The following is a 10531-nucleotide window of genomic DNA, read 5'->3' as shown; positions in this document are numbered from 1 at the left end:
AGCGACTTGAAAATATTTTCTCCCAGTCTCTGGCTTGTTTTGTTATTTTCTTAACAGTGTTATTTAAAGAGTTGTTGTTAAGTGCCATCAAGTTGGTTCTGATTCATAGTAACCCTATATAGAATTTCCAAGGATTGGCTAACCATACTGCAGATCATGTGGTTAGCAGTCCAGAACTTATCCTACATCACCACATTAGGGCCCCATTTAGATTAAAAAAAAATATGATGAAGTCTAATTTATTTATTTTTTCTTTAAATAATGCAAACACTTCTTTGCCTAAACCAAAGTCACAAAAATTTTCTTCTATGAAGTTTCAGACTCTTAGCTCTTTATGTCTATGATTCATTACATGCTAATTTTTTCATATGAAAAAGACCACATAAATTATTTAACAAAAAAATGCCACCATTCTGAAAGATTCTGTTGCAAGTTATGTAAGATAGATTTGATTTAAACTTGACTTAAACTCTTAAGTGTTGACTCAGGAGAATATGAGTGACACTATGAACTTTATTTTTTAACTACATTATATGCTGAAATGTAAATCTAACAGTTTATTCATTAATTGATTTCTTTGGTTGTTTGCAAATAACCAGACAGGATACTTTCAAGTGCACAGAAAATCTCAGTTCTCAATATAAAAAAATCTTGATATTATTGAGTTAAAAATATAACTCAAAAAATTGATTCAATATGAAAGACTTGCTTTTATTTTTTTCAATCCCCATGGAACTGTTATCTTAGATGACATTTCCATAACATTCTTTTCTACTGAAGGAATACATTTAAAGAACAAACCCTCAAGAGAGGTATTTTGTAATAAGGTTTATTTTGATATAAGCTCTGAAAGAAGCTTCTTCCTTGGCAACATCTGCCTGCAAGTTTGCAGATGGCAAAGTCACTTGACACAGCAGCTGGATTCTGCACATGACCTTAACTTTTGCTATCATCCTTCATCTTTTGAAAATGGTCATTGAGACTTGTGGTGTGTATGTGTGTGTGTATAGTTCTGGTGTGGCATTGTGAGTTAATGCGCTGGATTGCAAGGTCAGTTTGAGTTGCAAGTCAGCAGTTCAAGCTCACCACCCTATACAGGGTCGCTTTGAGTATGAACCGACTCAATGGCACTTAACAACAACAACGTGTGTGTGTGTGTGTGTGTGTGAAAGCACGTCACACACATCCATGCTTTCATATATGTGCTGACAGTGACCCAGAGGAAATGAGAAGGTTCATACTTTAGCATGTGGAAGTTACCCCTTCCATTAGTGACTACATTTGCAGAGGCTGCTGTCTAAAGTGCTTGTAGCTGTTTCTGATCCCGCCTCTTGGTCTCACCATTGCCTTAAAGCTTTTGTCCTCAAATAGCAAGTTCACTCAGTACTGCTAAAGCCGTAGCTCTGGTGCTTTCCTGGGAAGCTTTTTCAAAGCATAGTGAGACTTACAGTTGGAAATGATAACCCTTACAGGTGGCAAGTAGCAGTCAGCACACTTGCTGCAGACTCATTTTTGTAAACATCCCAATGGAAAAGTGATATTTTCTATTTTCCACATATTGGATTTAATGAAGGGCTAGTGCCAAAGTCACACATAGAACAGAGAGAAGGAAGCTATTGAATGCTCAGAATGCTAATGCAAACTGTATCTGCTGAATGCAGCAAATTCCTTTTTAGAGCTGATGAAAGTCAAAGTGGGCTGTACTACTGGTATGGTTCTGGGCTTGGATTTCTTTAAACTATGTCTTCTTTCTACAGTCACTGGGTACAAGGATAATACATGGGGTCACTGACATCTCTAATTCATATCTGTATAGCCTGTCCAATAACTATTGGTGGCTGGGGCATCTTGAAAAGAATGAAAAGAAAAAAAATGTTTACTTTGAAATTCCATGATATGTTCCCAGTAAAAGAATGCCCAGGATTTTTATGTCCTTTAAATGCTAAATAGAAGAAGCATCTTAATGTTCAGCTTTGCATTCACAAAAATTCATTGATGCATCAAAACCAAATATTACTATTAAAAAAATATGCAACAACTAGAAAGGATTAAGTAAATACTTCTAACTTTGTATATTTGGTTGCTTGGTTTGTTCGTGGGTGTGTCTAGATGAGTTCTTTTTATGCAGCCCCTGATACCTATTTGTGATCAATTGAGTTCTTCCCAGTTCTGAGGCAGACACAAACCTGTCTCATTGATAGCAAACACAAACTTGTCTCTCTAATGGAGTTCATCCTAGAACTGGAAGCATTGATGTCTTTATTCATTTATTTTAAAAACTCTTCATTGTGAATTGGATGAAGGTTTACAGAGCAAATCATCAGTTTTACATTCATGAAATCATACACTTTATTTCATCTTAAGAATTGCAATCTCCTACATGTAACATGTAAACTAGTAACCCACATCCTTCCTGTGGTTCTTATTTCCATTCCATCCTCCTTCCCAACCTTTCTGAACTGTGTCTGCTGGTAAATGTTGCCCTTTCAATTTTGAATGGTTGACCATTCCATGGTGAGCATACCTCACTAGTGTCTGTCCCCCATATATACCCATCTACCACTTGGCTGAAAAATTAGGTCTCAAGAGTGAGTTCTGTTCCAGATTATGGTCTCGTGTCCCTCCAGTGTCTTTCTGGCCAAAAAGCATGGTTTTTAAATTTTATTTTTAAAAATAATTTTTGAGTTTCGTTCCACATTTTCTCCCACTCTATCTAGAATCTTCTAATGTGATCCCTTTCAGAGCAGTTGGTGTGGTAGCTGGACACCATCTTGTTATTCTGGTCTCAGAGTGGTGGACACCAATGTTCACATGTACTATTAAACTATTGGGCTATTGATTCCAAGCATCTTACATTTTCGTCACTCTACTTTCATCACTATGGAGAGACCGGTAGCTGCACCTTAGATGGTCACTCATGAGCTTTTAAGATTCCAGGCACTACTCACCAAAACAGGTTATAGAATATTGTTTTTGTGGACTAGGTTATGCCAGTTGGTCATGATGGCCCCTGAGACTACTGTCCTGAGTCTTCAGGCCCAGCAACTCACTGTCTCTAGGTGTTTGTTAATGTCTAAGAAGTTTTCATCATTCTGTCCCTGTATGCTCCACTACACTCATATAGCTGTGTTTACACAAAGGTAAATACCCATGCACAAATATCCTCTGCCAAATATATAACCCCACTTTCCCGCCCACATCTGTTCAGCCTGTGTGTCTGTCCACTTGTCTATCCATAGAACACTGTGGTTGCTGCATTGTATATATAAAAATATCCACCTCTATTCCCTTCAACCCTTGCACTCTTCCCTGAGTCTTCTCCAGTCTTCATTCTTCCTCTGTCAAGAGCACTAATGTTTTTAAATAAAATTGTTTCAGGAGAGCTCCAGAAGGACCAAGGGTTCTCAGTGTATTACATGGGCTTTTGGCATGCTTAAGATTTCAGATGATAATGACTATGAAAATTAATCAACACAACTTAATTGTTGTTAAGTGCCATCAAGTCAGTTTTGACTCATAGCTACCCTGTATCTATCTATCTATCTATCTATCTATCTATCTATCTATCTATAGATATATCTGTATATATCTATATATCTATAGTTGTTGTTAAGTGCCATCAACTCGATTCCTACCCATAGCGATCCTGTATAGGTTTTCTGTGGAGTGGCTGTTGAGTTCGAACCTCTGACACTGCAGTTTAAATTAACCTTGTGGTCTAGGGCTTTATTCCACAGGACTTTCTCTCTCTCTCTCTATATATATATATGTTGTTGTTGTTAACTGACAAGTTGGCTCTGTTCAACTCATAACAACCCTGTTTAGGGTTTCCAAGGAGTGGTTGGTGAGCAAACCAACCTGACAGTCCAGTGCATTATTCCACAGTACCACATCAGGATTCTTGATATATATATGTAATACATACATGTATACATACACATGTATACATGTATATGTATGTACACACATATACACATGTATATATACATATATATACACAAACACACATACACACACACACATATATATACATGTATAAACACAGAGACACACACATATGCATATACATGTGTATATACACACACATACACACATACATATACATACTCATGTATATACATGTATACACACATATATACAAACACATGTATATATTCATGAATGCACACATATATACATACGTATATACATGTATACACATGTATACACACACGTGTGTGTGTGTATATATGTAACTGCATAATCAGTGGTTCAAACCCACCAGCTGTTCCTTGGGAAATGCTGCTCTTTTGATCTTAAATGGTTGATCATTCTAAGATGTGCATACTTCAATAACACTTTGCTGTTGTTTTAGGTACTATCGAGTCAGCACCGACCCATAGCAACCTTATGCACAACAGAACGATACACTGCCCAATCCTGGGCCAGCCTCACCACTGTTGCCATGCTTGGGTCCATCGATGCTGCCACTTTGCCAATCCATCTCGTTGGGGGTCTTCCTCTTTTTCTCTGACCCTCCACCTTACCAAACATGATATCCTTCTCTAGCGACTGGTCCCTGCTGACAATATGCCCGAAGTATGAGAGATGAAGTTTGGCCATCTTGGCCTCCAAGGAGCACTCTGGGTGCACTTCTTCCAAAATGGATCTATTGGTTCTTTTGGCAGCCCATGGCCCTTTCAATTTTCTCCTCCCACACCGTAACTCAGAAGCATCAATTCATCAATAACACTTTATTGTTCCCTTATTTGTTATTGTTGTTGTTAGATGCTCTTTAGTCTTTAGTCCGCTCTGACTCATAACGACCCTATGCATAACAGAATGAAACATTGCAAAGTCCTGTGTCATTTTCACAACTATTGTTGCACATGAGCCCATTGCTGTTGTCACTGTGCCAATCCATCTTGTTGGGGGTCTTCCTGTTCTTCTCTGATACTCCACTTTACTAAGCATGAACATCCTTCTTCAGGGACTGGTCTCTCTCTCCTGATAACATGTCTGATGTATTAGAGATGAAGTCTTACCATCCTAATTTCTGGTTCTACTTCTTCCAACACAGAATTTTTTGTTCTTGTTCTCTAGGATTTTCAGTGTTCTTCTCCAACACCATAACTAAATGCATCAATTCTTCTACGGTCTTCCTTTCTCCCTGTCCAACAATCGCATGCATATGAGGCTATTGAAAATACCATGGCTTGGGTGTGGCACAACTTAGTCCTCAAACTGACATCTTTGCCACTAGAACACTTGAAAGAGGTCTTGTACAGCACATTTTCCTAATACAATACTTCGCTTGATTTCTTGACTGCTGCTTCTGTGAGTGTTGATTGTGGATTCAAACAGAACGAAGTCTGACAACCTCAATCTTTTCTCTACTTATCATGATGATATTTATTGGTCTAGTTGTGAGGGTGTTTTGTTTGTTTGTTTGCATGTATGTGTTTCAGACCTTTTTATTTCTTCAAAGTTTTATTTCTTAGGAGTGACTGAAATAAAAAACATAATTAAGTCCCATCTTCATCATCATTAGTATCATCATGAAAATGGCTTTATGAATAGTATGGTCAGATGAACATTATTGCTTCCCATTGTCAACCAAGTAGATAGTTGCTATGACTATAGACAGCCAACTATCTGTCAAGAATGTTCAAGATATGTTCTAGAATACTATATGCCCATTCACAGGGGAAAACAAATGAGGAAATAGCATATGTGTACTTCTTGAATTCATCATACAAGACAAGCACAAAAGCACCACTCAGACATGCCTCTGAGCACTGGACTATGTGCCCTTGAAAAAGCCTTTGTCTCCTTCATCGCATGCCATCTTCCTCCTACAGGTGCCTGTGTACATGATATCAGTTCCTTTGTGCCCTGACGAGAGCCATCAGGTTAGCCAAGGAGCTATATATACATGTAACCCCAAAACACTAAAGTGCCCTCTCCCCCGACTTCTAAGCCAAACTCCAACCGCCAAACTCTAAACTTCTACTCAGAAGCAGCAATCTGTCTTTCACCCTATCACAAGAGTGAAGTTTTTTTTAACCTTAATAAATTTTGTGATACTGACAAAAAAAAAAAAAAGAGTCAAGGGTGCCAGTGTAAACGATATCAGCTCCTTTGCACCCTGACTGCATCGTCATGCATCGACAAACTGTGTCAAATGAGTAGGAACTCAACCCAGCTACAGCCGATGGATTGAGTGATCATCTAGCTGACAAAGATGTGAGTATTCTTGGGATCCTGGAAGCATTCCCTTTGTAGTGTCATACATAGATGCCGAAGTAGGCGGCCTGCTAGCTGGTAATCCCTTGCACAGATACATTAAAGCTTTGGTACAGACCCCTAATCCCATCAGACTTGGACATCTTAACCACACAATCGCCAAGGCCTTTGAACTCTCTTTTGGCACCAGCTTTCCCCACATCAGCTGCTAGACGGGTACAGGCGAAATCAAGAGGTTGTACAAAGCACAAGGACATTGCCCCAGCAGCACCACCAGATGCCAGATTCCCAGCAAAATAGCTCCAAAAGTGGGTCCTCTTGTCCACACCACCCAGGAAGATCTGCTTGTATTTATTTTTGAAGGCAAAGTTGAGAGCTTGGGTAGGGAAGTGTCTGATGACACTGGCCAGGTTACCATGCCAGAAGGACAGGACTCCCTGCTCCTTGGGGATCCGAACCACACAATCGATAATACCTTGTACTGCTTATCTGTGGTGATCTGCTTGCTATCATGCTGTACCTGCAGCAGCAGCTTGACCCTTTCGATGGAGATGGCCACGGCCACTACACCTGCAAAGCAGTCCTTAGCAAAGGACACAGTGGCATCTGTCATGTTGAAAGAGGAAGAGGAGGTGGTGGGCAGTGGCAAGATTGGAACCGGAACTGGCTTTGACTCCGGGGTTCAGAGGATTTTTGCTTTCTTTACATTGAAGTGCAATCCATATTGAAGACCTCCTCCATTAGTTAGTATTTAAGTCCTGTTTGCTTCCAGCAAGCAAGGTTGTGTCATCTGCATATCACAGGTTGTTAATGAGTCTCCTCCCTTCAATCCTGATGCCCCATTATTCTTCATATAACCCAGCTTCTTGGATTATTTGCTCACTATCAGAGCTCCTTTTAGTTTTCTCTGAAAGAAATCACTTCTTCAATTAGTAGTCAAACCCTACCCAAGGACTATTGCAGAAAGGACTACTGCAGGAAGCGAAGAAAGCCAACTGTACATATTTTATGGCCACTTGTAACATCCACCTGGAAAGATCAATGGTGTTGGCTAGAGGCAGCCTGGCTAGAAAGATCAATAGGACCTTGAATAAACAGACAACAGAGAATTCCTGAAGTCCCTGTGTGTGTGTGTGGGGGCATCTCATACCGATATCCCTATAAAAACTTCCCTTCCCTTTTCCTTGGGGAGACAGATCTAGGAGATTTTCTACTCCCTTGTTCTCCTGTATATTGATATTCAATAAACACTTTACTCTTTGCCCTGAGTCCTGTCTCTGAATATTGGCTCCATCAGCAGCAGTTGATAAAGAGGTATTTTTCCAGTAACAGTTTAACACTTTAAAGACATCTTTTGTAGCAGATTTTTCTATTGCAATGCATCATTTAATTTCTTGACTGCTGCTTTCATGAACATTGATTGATGTGGGTCCAGTAAAATGAAATCCTTCACAACGTCCATGTTTTCCATTTTTCATGATGTTGTTTATTAGCCCAGTTGTGTGGAGTTTTGTTTTCTTTACATTGAATTGTAATCCATTCTGAAGACTGTATTCTGTAATTTTCATCAGCAAGTACTTCACATCCTCTTTGCTTTAAGCCAACAAGTTTGTGTCATTTGCATATTGCAGGTTGTTAATGAGTCTTTCACCAGTCTTGATGCCACCTTCTTCATATAATCCAGCTTCTTGGATTATTTCCTCAATATAGAGATTAAAAGGATATAAAAAAATATTTGGAAGGATACACCCTGACACATACCTTTCCTGATTTTAAACTACACAGTAGTCCCGTTATTCTTTTTGATTAACTACTTCTTGGTGTATGCACAGATTCCTCATAAGCACAAATAAGTGTCCTGGAATTGACAATTGTCACAATGTTATCCATAGTTTGTTATGATCCACACAGCTGAATGCCTTTGCATAGTCAGTAAACGCAAGTAAACATCTCTCTGATTGCTCTACTTTCAGCTAACATTCAACTGATATCAGCAATGTTGTCCCGTATTCCAAGTTCCCTTCTTTTTTTTTTTTCCTCAGACGCCTGTGGGACGACCTGGAGCGCTCCAGGGGCACCGCCAAAGGGCCAACCGAGACACACTCGCGCCTTACCCATGGTAAGGATCACGCAGAGCGGAGGAGCGAGACGGCCTCACCACCGGCGCGAGCGGAGAGCGAGGCCTGTCAACCCAGGGTCGAGCGACGGATTGACTGCTCGTCAGAGGACCAACACTGCCACCGCTGGCTGCCAAGAGAGCAGGAGAGAGGGCAAGCGAGGTCGGGCTGGAGGCCGCACCCCTGTCCCCTCCCCACACACCACGCGCCAGCGGCAACGCGAGGGGAGAGAGAAAAACGAGGGGCCCTCGGGCAAAGCAAGAAGAGCGGTCCCATTCGGCACGAATGTCCGTCCCTCGCCTGAACGCGCTTTAGGCCGGGCCCAAGAGACCACAACGGCACCACATCGAGCCCAAGTTCCCTTCTTAATCTGGCTTGAGTTTCTGGTAGTTCTCTGTCAATGTACTACTGTAATTGTTTTAAAAGTATCTTCAGCAACATTTTACTTATGTGTGATATTAATGATTGTTGTCATTGTTAAGTGTGATTGAATTGGTTCAGACTCATAGTGAATCTTGTATAGGGTTTCCAAGGACCTGCTGGTGAGTTTGAACCACCAACTTTGTGGTTCAAACCACCATTTTGATCAAGTGTTTCATCTCATAGCAACACACCAGGACTCAGATATCAATGATATTTCTTGATAATTTCCACATTCTGTTAGATAACTTTCTTTTGAATGGACATAAATGTGGATATCTTCCAGTTGATTGGCCAGGTAGCTGTATTCCAAATTTCTTGGCAGAGCCTAGTGAGTTTCTCCAGAGCTGCATCAGTTTGTTGAAGTTCAATTGGTTTTCCATCAGTTCCTAGAGCCTAGTTTTTCACTAATGACCTCAGTGTAGTTTTGACTTCTCCCTTCAATACTTGGTCATGTATTATCTCCTGAAATGACTGAACCTAGATCAATTCTTTTTGGTACAATGACTCTGTGTATTTCTTCTTTTGATGTTTCTTTGGATTTTCTATAGCAAAACACTATTCAATATTTTGCTTATAGCATCTGTCAATATTGCAAGTCAAGGTTTGAATTTGTTTTTCAGTTATTTCAACTTGAAAAATGTGGGGTGTGTTCATCCTTTTTGGTTTTCTAATTCCAGGCCTTTGTACATTTAATTCAATCTGTCTTCTCGAGCTGCTCTTTGAAATGATCTATTCAGCTGTTTTTTTGTCATCATTTCTTCCATTTGCTTTGGCTTCTCTACATTCAAGAGCAAGTTTCAGAGTGTCTTCTGAGATCTACTTTGGTCTTTTATTTCTTCCCTGTCTTTTAAATGACCTTTTGCTTTCTTTATATATGATATTATTGTTGATGTCATCTACAACTCCTCTGGTCTTCTGTCATTAGTTTTCTTCAACTTCAGCCTGAACTTGCAAAAGAACAATTGATGGCCTGTTCCACAGTTGGCTCCTGGCCTTGTTTTGCCTGACTATGTTGAGCTTTTCCATTGTTTTTTTCCCCACATATGTAGTTGGTTTGATTCCTGTGTATTTCATCTGGTGAGGTCCATGTCTACACTTGATGTTGTTGAAAAAAAAAAATTTGCAATGAATAAATTGTTCTTACAAAATTCTATCATGTATCATCTCTATCAGTAAGACCATATTTTCCAACTATCATCTTGCTTCTTTGTTTCCAATTTTTACATTCCAATCACCAGTAATTACCAATGCATCCAGATTGCATGTTTGATCAATTTCAGAGTGAAAAAGTTGGTAGAATTCTTCAATTTCATCATCATTACCTTTGGTGGTTGATGCGTAAATTTGAATAGTTGTATTAACTGGTATTCCTTGTTGTTATTGTTAAATGCTGTTGAGTCAGTTCCAATTTATAGCGACCTACTATAGGATTTCTGAAGAGCAATTAGTGAGTTTGAACCACCAACCTTGTGTTCAAACCGACCTTGAGGTCCAGTGTTTATCCATAGCACTACACCAGGTATGAATACTGTCCTGTCACAGACAGAATCGTATTTCAAGATAGAGCTTGAACTGTTCTTTTTTTTCCCCCAACTATTTATTGTGAATTGAGTGTAGTTTTATAGAAAAGATCATTAGCTTTACATTCAACATGTCATACATTTGTTTCATCTCAGTGATTATATTTCCCTCCAAGCAACAACAGTTATCCGGCTTCCTTTCTGTGGTTCCTATTTGTATTCCACTCACCTTCCTATCCCTTCTCA

The 10531-nt window shown here is 39.6% G+C and overlaps 1 pseudogene; it reads right to left on the bottom strand.

Moving 5' to 3' along the window:
* Positions 1-6047: 6047 nt before the first annotated feature.
* Positions 6048-6838, bottom strand: LOC102834088 (annotated as a pseudogene).
* Positions 6839-10531: the final 3693 nt, after the last annotated feature.

This window comes from Chrysochloris asiatica, unplaced genomic scaffold, assembly GCF_000296735.1.
Source record: "Chrysochloris asiatica unplaced genomic scaffold, ChrAsi1.0 scaffold00006, whole genome shotgun sequence".
Classification (NCBI taxonomy): Eukaryota; Metazoa; Chordata; class Mammalia; order Afrosoricida; family Chrysochloridae; genus Chrysochloris; species Chrysochloris asiatica.
The sequence above is the reverse complement of the archived record's forward strand: the minus strand, read 5'-3'. Positions and strand labels throughout refer to the sequence as shown.